General features: G+C 40.4%; 1 protein-coding gene across 12 annotated transcripts in view; it reads left to right on the forward strand.

Moving 5' to 3' along the window:
* Nucleotides 1-15,653, forward strand: part of MAP7D2 (MAP7 domain containing 2) — a 194,030-nt gene that overhangs the window by 44,762 nt on the left and 133,615 nt on the right. For 2 of the 12 annotated variants that reach the window (XM_069063444.1, XM_069063443.1), the window contains exons 2-3: nucleotides 10,818-10,902; nucleotides 12,397-12,428. The exons of 8 other annotated variants lie outside the window; for them this stretch is intronic. The gene's annotated coding sequence lies outside the window, so the exon portion shown is untranslated. The remainder of the gene's footprint in view (nucleotides 1-10,817; nucleotides 10,903-12,396; nucleotides 12,429-15,653) is intronic. 2 more of the 12 variants (XM_069063442.1, XM_069063441.1) reach the window with 1 other exon arrangement.

The raw sequence follows: 15,653 nt of genomic DNA on the forward strand, positions 1-15,653 counted from the left end.
TCAGAGGCAGGATTTGAACTCAGCCTTCCTGACTCCAAGTGCCACTTGGAATCTATACATTGCTCTAATGAACAGTTTCAATGCTTCGTTTTTCTAAAAGAAATAATTGTATATAGTTCAAAGCCTTGGGGGAGGGAAGGTTCTCCCCCAGCCTTTTTTCCTTTAACATATTTAATTAATTTTTTTTACATAGCTACCCCTATTCCTGACTCCCATTCAAATTGTCCCCTTGTAACAAAGACATCCAGTTTAGCAAAACAAATCTACACATTCCCCTTCTCCCTTAATGTGTCCCTCATCCTGTACCACTTGCAGTCTTCGTCCCACTTCTCTGCAGAGTGGAGAGAGATCTGTTTTACTACCAGTTTTGGATGCTTCTTTTCAGAAATATTTTTAGTCTGAAAAAAATAAAGCATTTTGAATTGATTGCTCAAAGTTATTTAATCAGTAATCCATTGCATGTTACTAAACCACCCAGATTTTTGGTACTAAATTCTTTGTGCTTTCAATGTCTCCCAGAAGTTACAATTAGTAGGGCCCAGGGAAGGGGCATAGTGAGGCTGAATTCCACCATCATAGAAACAGCTGTGTTGTTTATCCTTGGGGACAAACAGCATCTGGCCCATGCTGGAGCACCTGGAATACTTGTTCTCATCCAGAACCCAATGAATTATGTAGCTGGTTCTTTCTCCTGAGTTCCGAAGAACAGAGTGGGTTTCTAAAGGTTAGTGTTTTGTTCCTGGCTAATACCTTAACATATAAAGAACATTATAGGGTTCAGGCTGTGTATTCACTGCAATAGAGGCCCAGTGAAAAGGTGGGGTGTTATGAGATAGTGGCGATGGAGAGAAGGGAACAGGAGGACCAAAATTAAAGTGTCAAAAATATCTATTTCCGAATGATATAGGTGGGATCGTCTTGCTGTTTCCATTTGTATCCTAGTTCTTAGCACAGTGTTGGCAACAATAATGATACATTACTAATATAATAAGTAGCATTTATATAGCATTTTAAGGTTTCCATTACAAATATCATCTCATTTTATTATCTCAACAACCCTAGGAGGTAGATGCTATTATTATGACTCCATTTTACAGATGAGGAAACTGAGGCAGGCAGACCCATCCATCCCCCAGGGTCACATAGCTGGGAAGTGGCTGAGGCAGGATTTGAACTCAGGTCTTCCTGACTCCAGGTGAAGCATTCTCTCTGCCATATAACTGCCAAGCATTTAATAAATGCTATTTTATTTCTTCATTCACATAGCTAGAGTGCTGGATTTGGTCGGAACACCTTGGTTCAAATCCTACCTCTGACCCTTACCATCTCTGTGACTCTAGTCTAGTCACTTAACCTTTTTGTCCTTCAAGGAACTTCCTTACACAGATGACTAAGTCATGGACATAGAGCTCCCACTTTGGGAGTTCCTTATGCTGAAATCATAGAAGCCTCAAATATTCATGTGTACTGGGATGAATGAAAGTATGAATAAAAAAAGTTATTAAAATTTACTGTGTACTAAATGCTATGGTAAACATTGGGGGTTCAAAAACAAAAGTGAGTTAATCAGGATAGCTAGTTGTCACAGTGAATAGAGCACAGACCCCGAAGTCAGGAGGACCTGAGTTCAAATTCGACCTCAGACACTTGACACACTTACTAACTGTACGACCTTGGGTAAGTCACTTAACCCCAATTGCCTTGCCTTTACCCCTCCAAAAAAAAAGTGAGTTAATCCTTACCCTCCAGGAGCTTATGTTTTCATGGGAGATTAATTGAGAAACATTTATTAAGCTACTATGTGCCAGGCACATAGCAGGTAAGTAGGTAAGCATTGGGGAAACAAAAAGAGGCAAAAGACAATCTCTGTCCTCAAGGAGCTTACATTCTCATAAAATGAGATAATCCCAGTAGGGGAGTGGTTACCGGGGAGTCACAAGAATGGAGCAGAGCCGTATGTTGGTCAACTGGCACGCCCTTTCTTGATGTAATAGCAGATTAGGTGGCAGGATGGCCCATGTAAATGAATGGAAGGGAGGGGAAGAATGATTTGGTCTAGAACTGGATAGAGTGGGCTAGGTGAATTTGCACTTATTCACCAATAGAGACGTCTCAGGCAGAGGACAGAATACCCAAAGCTGAGTAGATTAACTCTTCTACATACTGTCTACATGTGCAACCACATGTCAGAGATGTTACATGAGGGGCTACCTGCTCAGATTGATTGTTTGATCTTATGTTTGCCTCCAATTTGTAGGGTCATAGGATCATAGAATTTAGAGCTGGAAGAGGCCCTAGTGATCATCTAGCTTAACCCCCTCATTTTACAGAAGAAGAAACTGAATCCCAGAGAGGTAAAATTATTTGCCCAAGGTCACACTGTTAGTAAGTAGCAGCAGAGTTAGAATTTGAACCCAAGTCCTCTTGACTACAAATCTAGTGCTTTTTCCACAAGTTCCTACTATCTGTCATAGACTGTTAAGTTTCCCTAATGTCTGCACAGTCTCATGCACAGTACCACATTCAGCTACTTGACCAACATGGGTTGGGGGCATTTGTCTCTCTTGTTGTAGATGGGTCTCTCTCTTAGTGAGCATTTACACAGATGCAAAAGGATGCTTGACCAGATCAAAAAATTCCCCCACTCTTCTCTGCCCTACCTTTTTCCATTTCATGTGTTCTCCATACAAGGTCCCCATTTCTGTCTTCTGTGCCCATAGTTTTTCCCCTTTGGTGCTGAATCTCTTTTCTCTATGTACTTAGGCTATTTATTTTGTGTGGCACAATTCTTCATATCTCCGTTGCCCTTCAGTGGGCTAATGGTTCTTCTTGGCCTTGAAGTAAGGATGGAGGATGGGGATGAAATAAAGACAGAGCATATGCCCCAAGGACATCCAAGACAGTGGGAACAGTTCCATAGAAAAATGTTTGTGGCGTAGCGTTTTGTTACACCAATAAAAAACTGGAAACAAAGTAGGTCTGTCCACTGGGGGAATCAACCGAAGGAAGGAGAACTAGAGGAACAACGTAAACAGTGACCACTGTAAGATAAAGGAAAACACCAGCATTCTGGTGAATGTAATGTCCAGCCTTGGCTTGACGAGTTGGGTGACGAAACCTCCCTCCCTCTTCTTGGACTATAAGTGGAGAACAAGGCTTTTCTCATTAGACATTATCAGACGTGGCCAATGTGTGTTGGTTTATTTTGCTAAACTAACTTTTCGTTGTTGTTGTTATAAAGGAGGGTTCTCCTGGAAAGGATTGTTGGGACTTGACAAGAATGTCAAAAATGTATGTCTATGTTGGTTAACACCCATGTATTTTATACACATTATAGTTACTTTGAATGGATTTTCTTCTTCCTCTCCTTGTTCAATTTTGTCAGTAATGTATAGAAAGGCTGATGACTCATGGGTTTGTTTTATATCCTGCTACCTTTTTAGAATTATTGGAAAAAAGAATTGTTTTAATTTTTTTCCTGCATCTCTAGGATAAGTAAACTATTTTATTGGCAGCAAAGACAGTTTTACCTTTTCTTTGCTTATGCTTATATTCTTGTGTTTCAATAGCTAGCATTTCCAGATCTATATTAAATAATAGTTGTGACAATAGACATCCTTAATTTACTCCTTTTATTTACCCCAGTCTTACTGGGGAGAGGCTTCTGGTATTTCTCCATTATGAAAAAAAAAGTGATAATAACTAGCTCTTAGTTTTTGATAAGTACTGTTTAACATATTAAGGCAAGGTCTGTTTATTGCTTTAATTTTAAGGGATTTAAAAAAAACATTAATGCGTACTAATAATGTTCATAGAACACTACCAAAGAGTTTATATACCCTTGCCTTGCCCAGGCTAATCATGTATCTCCAAATAGGCATGTTTCCCTCTAATAAATTATTCATACATAAATTTCTATAAAGGACAAGGTGATACATGTACACACACATATATACATATACATATATGTGTAGGTGAGGAACCCACATGAAGTTGGAACACAAGTTGCCTATGTCAAAAATTCTAGCTTACCACAAATGAACAAATATGGCAAAATAGCTTTCTTTTGGAAAATCTACTATTAATACTAAATTCTAAAAATCTAGTCCTACTCATTCACATAAGAAGGATTTCACTAGATTGTACGTTACCATACTTTAAATGCTAAGATGCCAGGCTAACATATTCTAAACCAATTTTCCCAATCACCAGTCCATGGACCAACCACTGCAAGTTTTTATTTTCATTATCAAAGGTTCTTATTTCTGAGAACTTATAAAACATTTTTGTTGATGAATTCTTCTCTTCCTTCTTTTCCTGTTCCTGCTTCTCCCACTCCCCAGCCCCATTAGGAGCCACTAATATGAAGTTATAAAGGGTGGAGTAGTCTGTCAACAAGCAATAACAACTTCATGAAACTTGAGTAAAAACTAGGTTTATTACAAGAGAAGTGAACATGCATTAACATTCCTTAATAAGCCTACAATAAAGAATTTAAATATTTTACCCAATCTTCAGTTTTGTTTTGTTTTGTTTTGTTTGCTTTTTGGTGGACTTTTGGGGTTAAGTGACTTGCCCAAGGCCACATGGCTAGTTGTGTGTGTGTGTGTGTGTGTGTGTGTGTGTGTGTGTGTTAAGTGTCTGAGGCCGGATTGAACTCAGGTCCTCCTGACTACAGGGCTGGTGCTCTATTCACTGCACCACCAACCGCCCCTCCAATCTTCAGTCTTGTTTGGGTCAGAGAACACTATACTACACTATGTGATGGCAAAGAGCCAGTTCATGTCCTCGATCAGATTAAGATGCAGTTGGGAAATAGTTAACAAAATAAATAAGAATACAGTAGAACATAGCTAATGTTAATATGCAGTTTTCTTTTTTTTTTAATATGTGGTTTTCAAAGTCAAAATCTCTTTGTGTACAGTTTAGCTGTCTGATTTCGACACCACTGGCTTAGACTTCAGTTGCAGCCCCTAAGTCTCAGGCAGTGAGAGCACCCAGGTCTTTGTTGTCTAATATGCATGCAGTTACCAGGACCGCTGATGATGGAGAGAGAGGACGAGAATGAGAGGCCTGTTTGCCTGGGTTTGTAGCCCACAGGGAATGGAGGAAGGTAGGAGAGGAAAGGGAACAGAGTGGAGAGAGGTAGTCAGATCTGGCTACTGATGAAATGTTTCAATGGTTCTTGGATTTCTACTTCCTAACCTTTTGCATCTGGCCATACATAAGAGAGTGCAGTCTGACAATGATCGCTGTCCCCATTGTTAGCTTCCACGAGGTATATACCCTAAATGGCAAAGTCAGTGATACTCTGGGCTTGCTCCCCACCTCCTCCTCATAGAAGGGGTGCGAAAATGTGTGTGTACCATCTGAATTCAGAGCTTTCTATGCCAGACCTGTATATTAGCAATCAGAAAGAACCTGTCTCATTTGGAATGGAAATTCCAAATTCCTTCTCTCAGATCTAATCACTCTCCAGGGATGGGGAACCTATGTGACTAACCTCTCATCCTCTTTCTGGTCTGCTTACAGACACCCCATTGCTCATCAGGGGTACAGTGACATGTGTGGTACATTGAAGTATTGCCATGATTAGGAAAATTGCTGTAGGAGTGGAAGGCCATCTAGTCCAATCCCTTTATTTTACAGAAGAGAATCTCAAAACCTGGAGAAGTTAAGGACTTTGTCCAAGGTCACACAATAGCAGAGACAGGATTTGAACCCAAGTTCTTTGACTGTGGAGTTCTGTGCTCCTGAATGCCTTTTTTTTGCAAAACAACCAGTATCCAAAAGCTGTTATTGCTAGTCTTAACACTGCCATACTGATAAACCAAGCAGGCAGATTTGGAATGCATCTGTCTGGGTCACTTTGGCCAAAATAGCATTCTCCCTGATGGCAGAAGCTGTTTTCAATTAACAAGCATTTATTTTCTCTCTACTATCCTCTCCCAGTCACCACTGAACAACAACAACAACAATAAATTCTCATAACAAATGTTCATAGTCACGCAAAGCAAAATACTTGCATTGGCCATTTCTAAAATGTACGGACTGGTTGTTGCTTTTTAACCCTTTGTTCAGAATTTAGTACAATAGGAGTATTCAGAAGAACATTAGGAAGTGACAGGTCATGTGGCCTGACAGATTTCTGGTCTGTTTACAGACACCTTGTTGCATTAAATCTAATTAATTAAATCATTGTATTAAAATTTTAAAGTAATTTTGAAAACAGCTTTTGCCATCAAGGAGAATGCTATCTCGACCAAAGTGACTCAAACATGTGCATTCCAAACCTGCCTACGTTTGGGAAAACCTGGCTTTACTTTCCTCCTCTAACACTTACTGAATGTATGACCCTGGGCAAATCACTTAACCTCTGTCTACCTCAGTTTGTTCATCTACAAAATAGGGGTAATAATAGTCATATTACCAATTTCACAGAGTTGTTATGAGACTTAAGTGAGATATTACTTACAAAGGGCTTTGTAAATTCTTTTCCTTCCTCCCTCCCTTCCTCTCTCTCTTTTCTTTTTTCCCTTCTTTAATTTTGTTTTCTTTTCTTTCTTGGAGGCAGAGTTAAGTGACTTACCCAGTGTCACACAGCTAGTAAGTGTCTGAGGCCATATTTGAACTCAGATCCTCCTGACTCAAGGACTGGTGCTCCACCTTTGCAAAGCTGCCCCCACTTTGCAAATTCTAAAGTGCTATGTAAATGTTATTCTGAAACTGATTTCTTGCCAATGATTAGTTTCTTTCCGTTTTCATGGCAACAGTCTAATTTCTTTGTCTTGACCTTTGATAAACCTGTAAGGTAAATGAACGCTCAGTGATGAATAAACTACCCTTTATGATTTCCCTTTTTAATACTTGCTGATGCTATCTTCACTAGTAAGACTTTTCATAAACTCTTAAACATGGTAGTATGAAAATGGAAACATAATCCCACACCAAAAGAAGTAACACAAGAGGCATATGTGGCCCATGTGGTAGTAGATGATGAGACTCTGGTGTCTGGTTTCTGTCCATACCCAGGATTTCCTTTGGGGACCTCAAAATTTCGCACAAGATTAGATGAATATAGAGCTCACGCATTCAGGCTAACGACATATATCAGATGTTATTTTACCCTACTAAAAAGCAAAACACAAAGGATTAACACCCCAGACCATATTCCATAAACAATCAAGACATTTCTTTCTCTGGGAACCTACACAGTCCTCCAGACCGATAGCACCACCTTATGGCTGAAGGTTTTTCTCAAAGGGAAATGCACTCAGGGTTTCTAGAGTCTTGAATATTTGATCTGTGCACAAAAACTCCCAGTGGTAAGGGAGGGCACAGGCCAACTTAGTGCCTCTGCTTCTAGGCTCATTCTTTCTTGCTTCACATGCTCTGGTTCAGGAACTTGAATGAAACATCAAGAGGTTGAATCCAGAACATGCCTCTTCATGGCAGTCTTCTCTGGGTCGTCATTCCGGGTTCTATGGTTCCCTCTACAGGCAAACTTCATTCCAAGTAATTTCAGTTGAGACAGTTATCACCCTTCCTAGGGACACACACACACCATACACACACACACACACACACACACACACACACTTACATGTATATGTACATACACATATCTTTTACCTGTGGTTCTCAGCTCTGTCTCCTTTTTTAAAAGGCGGGTTTTGATCTGAGAGTGTGACTCAAATCTACCATCAGTCATTTTCAACTTGATGTCAGGAAATCTTCAAGTATGTAGGAAAAGGTTTCCCATCCTCTTAAATTTAAGGGGACACAATTAAAGACCCAAGGACAGCTAGATGGGGAAGTGAATGGAGAGTCAGGATTGTAGTCAGGAAGATTCATCTTCCTAAGTTCAAATGCAGCCTCAGATACCTACTAGCTTTGTGACCCTGAGTAAGTCACTTAACCATGTTTGCCTTGGTTTCCTTATGTGTCAAATGAGCTGCAGTATGAAATGGCAAACTATTCCAGTATCTTGAAGAAAACCCCAAAGGGGGTCAGAGCATTGGACATGACTGAAATGACCAAAGAACAAGGTCAAAGACCCAAACATTTGGCCACTAGTGATGTCTTTACCTTCCACTGGAAGATATCATCACCTTTATAGGTTTGACCAGGTTACTCTCCTGGTCATGTCCTTTACAAAATGTTTATTGAATTGAATTATTGAATTTGTGGGCAGATTCTAATTCAAGAATGGCTTGTCTTCCAGGACTTCATTTGTTAGTGAATTGTTTGGCACATGGTGCACATTTCCCCAAAAAAACAAAGATATAGCGTAAATGATGGCTGGATTATCAGGCCAGTCTACATAATTTAAATAATGTAGCTAAAATAGTATTGTTTTAGCCTAGAGCTTCAAACCCTACTGTCTTTCTGAGCTCTCTAACTCAAGCCCTAAATCTTATGAACCTCTGAGAGTCTTTCTTCCCACCAGTCTGCTTTGAGTCCTGAATTCAAATGAACCCTGAGAGGCTGGAGAGAAAGCTGGGATGTAGTAATCAGGGAGGTAGAGCAAGAAAGAAACCAACCTAGGTAGGTAACCACAGCCTTTCATTTTTTTTGTTTAAGCAGTTGGGGTTAAGTAACTTGCTCAAGGTTACACGTTTTTTCAAGGTTACCAGTTATTATTTTTGGGTGTGGTGCTGAGTATCTGAGCCCGGATTTGATCCCCAGGTCATCCTGATACTGGAGCCGGTGCTCTTACTCGCTGAGCCACCTGGCCGCCCCTAAGCAATTGGGGTTAAGTAACTTGCTCAAGGTTACATGGCCAGGTTTTTCTGGGTGGGTGCTAAGTGTCTGAGCCCAGGATTCGATCTCCAGGACTTCTCAACACTGGAGCCGGTGCTCTTACTCGCTGTGCTACCTGGCTGCCCCGCCTTTCATTTTTCTTTATGAAGAACTGAGTTCAAAAATATCTTTACTTCTACCAGAAGGCAGTGTATTTTCAAAATAGTCAGGTTTGTTTCTTTCTTCCTTCCTTCCAAGGCAATCGGGGTTAAGTGACTTGCCCAGGTCACACAGCTAGTAAGTGTCTGAGACCAGATTTGAACTCAGGTCCTCCTAACTCCCCAAGGAAAGAACCCACGAGAGTTATCATCTGACCAAAATATCATAATAGGGCAGTTAGGGGGTGCATTCTTTCAGATGGATCCAAAGCATAGTTGTTTGAGAAATCATGGACTAGAGAAATTCTATTTTAAACGTCTTCTTCTGTGATGAAGCTAGTTGACTCCATATTGATTTCAGAAGTTAGTGAAATCTCAGGTTACCTGGGAATCCATTTTCCTTGATACTATAAAAAGGAACTCTTAGAGCTGCTGTTAGGCTGCCTTCTTCCTTTAAATGATTTTAAAGAGGCTTTAGTGGTGAGGGATAGGAAGTGCCCAAAGCTGAGTACTGTGGTTTTTATTACTTTAATTGCCACAAATGGATAGGGCCTTTTTATATTTATCCAGTAAGAGGCCTCTGGTCTATCAGGCTTGAGAAAGTGCGGCTTTTTATTATTCATTTTCTCTGGGAGCCCCCCCAGAGGTAATCACTGGATATCCAGATGGAGGCTGGGTGGGTTTGATGTGAATTAACCCAGTAGCCTCTGAATGGAGTGCAGAGCACATAGGGGAGCTCTTCATTCTATGCCTTCTCTCCAAATTATTTCCTGTTTATTATTTATAAGGCCTATTTGTATGTAATTTTTGTTTGTTTTCTCCCTCATTAAGGGGGGTCCTTGAGGACGGGGATTCTCTTTTGTCTCTCTGTGTATGCCCAGCTCTTCTCCCAGTGTGTATCATAGAGTAGGCACTTTAATAGATGTTTTGGGGGGTTTTTCCTTCTTGTTCTGATTCTTCTTTCACAACATGACTAATGTGGAAATGTTTTATATGATTGTACATGTATAGCCTATATCACTGTCAGTTATTAAAAGAACCATTTGAGTGAATAGAGTATTTGCCCTGGAGTCAGGAGGACATGAGTTCAAATATGACCTCAGACACTTAACACAAAAACTAGCCATGTGACCTTGGGCAAGTCACTTAACCCCAATTGCCCTCCAAAAAACAAAAACAAAAGAACCATTTGAGAATTATAAACCTGATATGGAGCTCTAACCTTAGATGAGACATCATTGGATTTAAAAATAATAGCTAACATTCTATGTGATGTTTTGAGGCAGGACAAGCCTGGGAGGTAAAGTGCTGTTATGATCCTCCTTTTACAGGTGAGGAAACCTATTTGAAAAGGTAGGTATGCAGCCACTGCATTTTTAAGGGTATCACAAGGGAATATACAGTCTTAAGCTAATGAATTCTTTTTTTTAAAAATGTCACTGAATATCTGTTCACCCTCTACCCAGATATTATAGAACCATATGTGTTGTATTGGGGGCATTTTTGTAAAAAGAAGTATCTGATAAGTGTGATTTAAGGATGTGGAGTATAAAGGACCATATTGTCCATTAATAAGCATTTGCTAAGGGTCTGCTATGTACTAGACTCTTTGCTAAGTGATGGAAGCACAATGAAAGGCAAAAGGCAGACCTGCCCTCAAGAGCTCAAAGTCTAACGGGGGACACAATGCACAAACAACTATGTGAGAACAAACCACTTACATATAGACTTAAAACGATACTAATCTTTTTTTTTTTTGCTTTTTTGGAGGGCAATTGGGGTTAAGTGACTTGCCCAAGGTCACACAGCTGGTTTTTGTGTTAAGTGTCTGAGGCCATATTTGAACCCCATTTAGGGTTTTCTTGGCAAAAGTTCTGGAGTAGTTTACGATTTCTTTGTGTCGTTTTTTTTTAACAGATGAGGAAACTGAGGCAAACAGAGTTAAGTGACTTGTGCAGGGTCACATGTCTAATAAGGTCTGCCCGGATTTGAACTCAGGAAGGTGAGTCTTTCTGACTCCAAGCCCAACACTATGGGTAATAATATTTGAGTGCTGCAATTGAGGCTGTTTTTGTAATGAGGAAATGGTCATTTCAGTACCTGGTAAATCAGATCAGTGCTAGGCTTATGGGGAGTGTACATATCCTTTAATTATAAAGGCTTTTTACTCATGACAGATACTTTAAAAAAAGTTGAAATTCAAGCTAAAGCGCATGATAGATTTTAAAAACCTCACACCAGTTTTTATTTTCCTATGGTGAGCGATAAGAACACAGTGACGCTGAAGCCACATCAGATCCAGCAGGCTCCTGGTACATTCCAGGATGTTTCCTAGGCTGCTTTGACTTTATGAGATTAAAAGAAAAGAGTGTTTGTGTGTAATTTGGGTCTTAACCATTTCAAGACCGTGTTGCCAGGTACTTCTTCACACAGTTGACCTCTTTGAACTGGTTTGTTTACCTAAAAGACTTGGGATAAAATAGGGTGTCCCAAAAGTTTCAGCAAGTTTTAAGCTGTTTTAAATCCTTAATTTAAATTTTATTTAAGCTTTAATAGATTCAAACTTCGCTAAGACTTTTGGGACACTGTGTGTTTCCTGAACAGGGGATAGTTGTGAGGCTCAAATGAAATAATCCGTGGGAAGCATTTTGCTAGCCTTAAAACAATATGTGAATTACAGTTACTGTTTTTACTATTATTGTTGCACATCTTTCCCAGAAATCCCAGCAACCGGAAGCAGTTGGGTTGTATAGTGGAGTCAGGAAGAAAGACCTTACTAGCTGTATGACCCTGAGCAAGTCACTTTATTCCTGGCTGCCTCAGAAGTAAAATCCCCATCTATAAAATGAGGATTATAATAGTACCCCACCTCCCAGGGTTGTCCTGAGGATCAAACAAGGTATTTGGAAAGCCTTTTGCAAACCTTAAAGCATTGCACAAAATGTAAGCTACGTTTTTTAAATCCAATTATGTCTCATCTAATGTTAGAGCTCTGTAACAAGCCTCTTAATTCTCAAATGGTACTTTTAAGAACTGATAGTGGCCCAAGATTATCCCCCTTTTTTGTTTCTCCATAGTTGTGCTTTAAAAAATATTTTCTGTAGAATTAAGCAGGGAATCTAATCCTATGGATAATGGAAATCTCCTCAGAAGAGGGTTTATCTAATTGAGATAATTACAAGGTTTAGTGTGTGTGTGTGTGTGTGTGTGTGTGTGTGTGTGTGTGTGTGTGTGTTTTCTTTTTGACAAGGCTGTCTCAACTCTGTTGATGTTGTACTGGAGAGAAATCTTATTCTGGCTTTATTTTTAAAAATAAAACACAAACTTTTTGCATCAGTAGACTCTTCATGCATCATGGTGTCAAAATAACCTGGCAGACATCATATGGTTTTAAAAATTGGGTTATTGTTCATTAGGAGACACTAATTCTGTAGTCTCTGCTGAATCTGATTCCAGTCAATTTTATCTCAACAAGAATTTATTTGTTTTGTCCCAGGCACTGTGCTTGAAGGTTACAAAGACAAAAATGTAAGTTTCTGGGCCATCCAAAAGGCTGGTCAGGGGGAGGAGAGACAGAGAGATGGGGGGGGAGAAGCAGAAATACAACACATACAGATAAGAAAGTCCAAAATATATAGAAAGTAAGTAAAGAGCATTTACCTAGGTGTCACTGGACCTGGAGTCAAAAAGACCAGAGTTCAGATGTGGCCCCAGATACTTAATACTTATGTGACCCTGGGCAAGTTATTTAACCCAATTTGCCTCAGTTTCCTCACCTGTAAAATGGGCTGGAGAAGTTAATGGCAAACCACTCCAGTATCTTTGCCAAGAAAACCCCAAATGAAGTTACAAAGTGTAGGAAACCATTGAAACAGCTGAACAACAAATACAGAGTAATGGGATGGAGGTGGGGGCTAAGAAAAATGCTAACACCTTAGAGGATCACAAAAGGTATCTTACTGGAGCTTCCCCTGATGCTAACCTTTGAAGAGAGATGTAAGTAGGGGAAAGTCATGTTAAGTAGGAGATGGAATGTGATTTTCTTTTCCATCAAGTGGTTTTTGGTTTGGTGAATAAACATGTGTTGCATCTTGCTAGAACTCTGTGAAGATGAAAGCAGAAGCTTATCTTAGGAGCCACCTTAGAGCCTGGGGGTTATTTCTTTAGCTTTGGCAAACCTCTTTCACCCACACTGTGTAACAGGATGATTCCAGGCTGCAGGTAAAGAATGTAGATTCCATTTGTTGGGTTTTTTTTTTGTCTTTTTTTTTTTGCCTCAGGATAAGGTGGGCCAGTTAAAAACAAATCTATCTAGTTTGATGAAATTCTTTTCTGACATTGACATTTTCCCTCCCAGGAGTGATTTAGCATTTGTTCAGTTGCCCAGCTTTTCTCAAATGCCAGCGGTATCACCCACTAGGACTTTGGGAAGACTTTTGGACTGTGAGCCTGGGCCAAACTGCTGCATAGTACAATCCAGCAGTCTGAGAATGACACGGAGGGATAGTAGGTGCTTTGGAAACCTTCAAACACTATATAAATTTTTATTATAGGATTTCTTGTTATAATGCTAGCATAATAGAAATATTACCTGTCTGTGGTTGCATTAGACACAATTAAAATCCCAGAGTGTTAGTGTCAGAAAGGACTTGGAAATCATGCAATGCTACCCCCACCCCACCTTATTTTTCAAATTTGGAAACTGAGGCCTAGAGAGCTGAAGCTACTTGCCCAGGGATACTGAAATCAGCCAGCCAGCTCTGTCCAAAGGCAAGACTGGGCATCTCCCATTATATGGTATTAAGGACCTCATTGCATGTCAGAGGCTGGTGACTCCTAGGCTGTTGACTTAAGAAAGATTTCAGCCAAAAGGGTTGAAATCTCAGGGAATCGGTGGGTCATGCTGTATCAAAATCAGTTGCCATAGGATCCACAGTATTAATCTGATAAAGCCCAGATTAGGCAAAAGAAATCCTGGACTAGGAAGTCAGGGGAGTCCTTGGGTAAATCACTCAACTTTTCTGGGCCTTAAGTTTCCTCATCAGTAAAATGAGAGGCATTGTGTTAGGGGATTTCTGAGGTCCCTTATACCTTAACTGCCTGTGATTATAGGCAGTGTCCAGGTCAGATGTGGGGGTTGACTGATACAGAGTCTGAAGATCAAGAGAAGAAACGTGGTCTTGGTAGCAGAATGAAGTAAAGGGGTTGGGGTGGGAAGGGGGTGTGTGCAGTATATGCATGTATGTTTGTGGTAATTTGCCCTATCTTCCAGTCTCCTCTAACTGAGATACAAGGGAATGGTTCCTCTACTAAGCAAACAGCCATCTCTAAGTGGGGCCGACAGTCATGTATCTGGTTAGTGTCAGGGCCAGGAAGAGAATCCACATCTCCACTGCCGTGTAAAAGAGGGAGATCCCCTTGCCACTGCAGTTAGAACAATCAAGGAAGGCCCAGAATGTAATCATGTCTAAGGTGTTGAGCCAACTATAAAAGATACATCTTTGTTGTTCTCCCTTTGTATTTTTTTCCTTAATGGGTCAAGAGGGAGCAATTGGCTGGGCAAATGCATCGTCCATGCCATTGAGGGTGTTAAATAGCTAAGCCCTGGATGAATTTCAGTAGTTCAGATGCAGGTAAGATGGCAAGCCAGGAATTACCCATGGAAGAGACCCTTGTCGGGGATGGAGGTGGGCAGGAAGAAAAGGGAATTTCTTTCTACCCACTCCTTACATTGGACATGTAGTTTTGAAGAGCAGTTTTCTGAACCAGTAGAAGACACTGTATCCACCAGATAGCAGAGACACATACTACAGAAAGACATAGAGACAGAGGGACTCAAGGGAGGAATCAGCCTCAAGGAGCTAACTCTGGCAATTGAGAGTAGTGCTATGGAGATTAGAAGATGCTGAGACCATAGCTGAGGCAAGCTACCCAGCAGAGCTACTGTATAAAAAGAGAGCTGTGTGAAGACTACAAAGAGAGGAAATACTTCCAGGCCTTGCATCCCTGGGAATTATAAGCTGCCTTTGCCATGTGCCTCACTACCATTGTGTTCTACATTTGATTTCACTCTTCCTATGGATGCTTCGTGTATTTGTGGAAGAGTACACCCCAGCTTTATTAGGGGAATGTTTTTGTAAACTTTTTTTTAAAAACTCTCTCTCTTGGGGTTAAGTGACATGCCCAAGGTCACACGGGTTTTTGTGTTCCGTGTCTGAGGTCAGATTTGAACTCAGGTCCTCCCAACTCCAGGGCCAGTGTTCTATTCACTGTGCCACCTAGCTGCCCCTAAAAATTATTTTTGCACACTAGTGGGAGCTCATAAATTACAGTATTAGAAATATAGCTCCATAAGGTCATTGCTAGAGTTGCAGGTAGCAGCCACCTTTGGGGGATCCAACCCTGAATGAGAGTAATGCAGAAAGGCTGCTATGGCAATATTTCTACTTTTCAGAATTCTTCTCTTTAAGACTCACTTTAGGTGCTCAAATTCTTCTATGAAGCCTTCTCTCATTCCTTCAGTTGAAATCCAAATCCAATTGAAAGCTAACATGCCCTAGGGAATTTAGATTTTCTCTCATCAGATTTTCCTAGAGCACTTTGAATATCTTCTTTACCTTCATCACAGTGTACCTTATACCGTGTTTCCCCGATAATAAGACTTATCCCGAAAATAAGCCCTCCCCTTACTGTGTAAGATTCCTCTAAAATAAGCCCTATTGAGATTGCTACTGTAGTGAAGGTGATCCCCTG

The sequence above is a fragment of the Petaurus breviceps genome, unplaced genomic scaffold (genome assembly GCF_028583685.1).
Source record: "Petaurus breviceps papuanus isolate PSGF00001 unplaced genomic scaffold, PetGlider_PUasm1.0 90574, whole genome shotgun sequence".
Taxonomy (NCBI): Eukaryota; Metazoa; Chordata; class Mammalia; order Diprotodontia; family Petauridae; genus Petaurus; species Petaurus breviceps.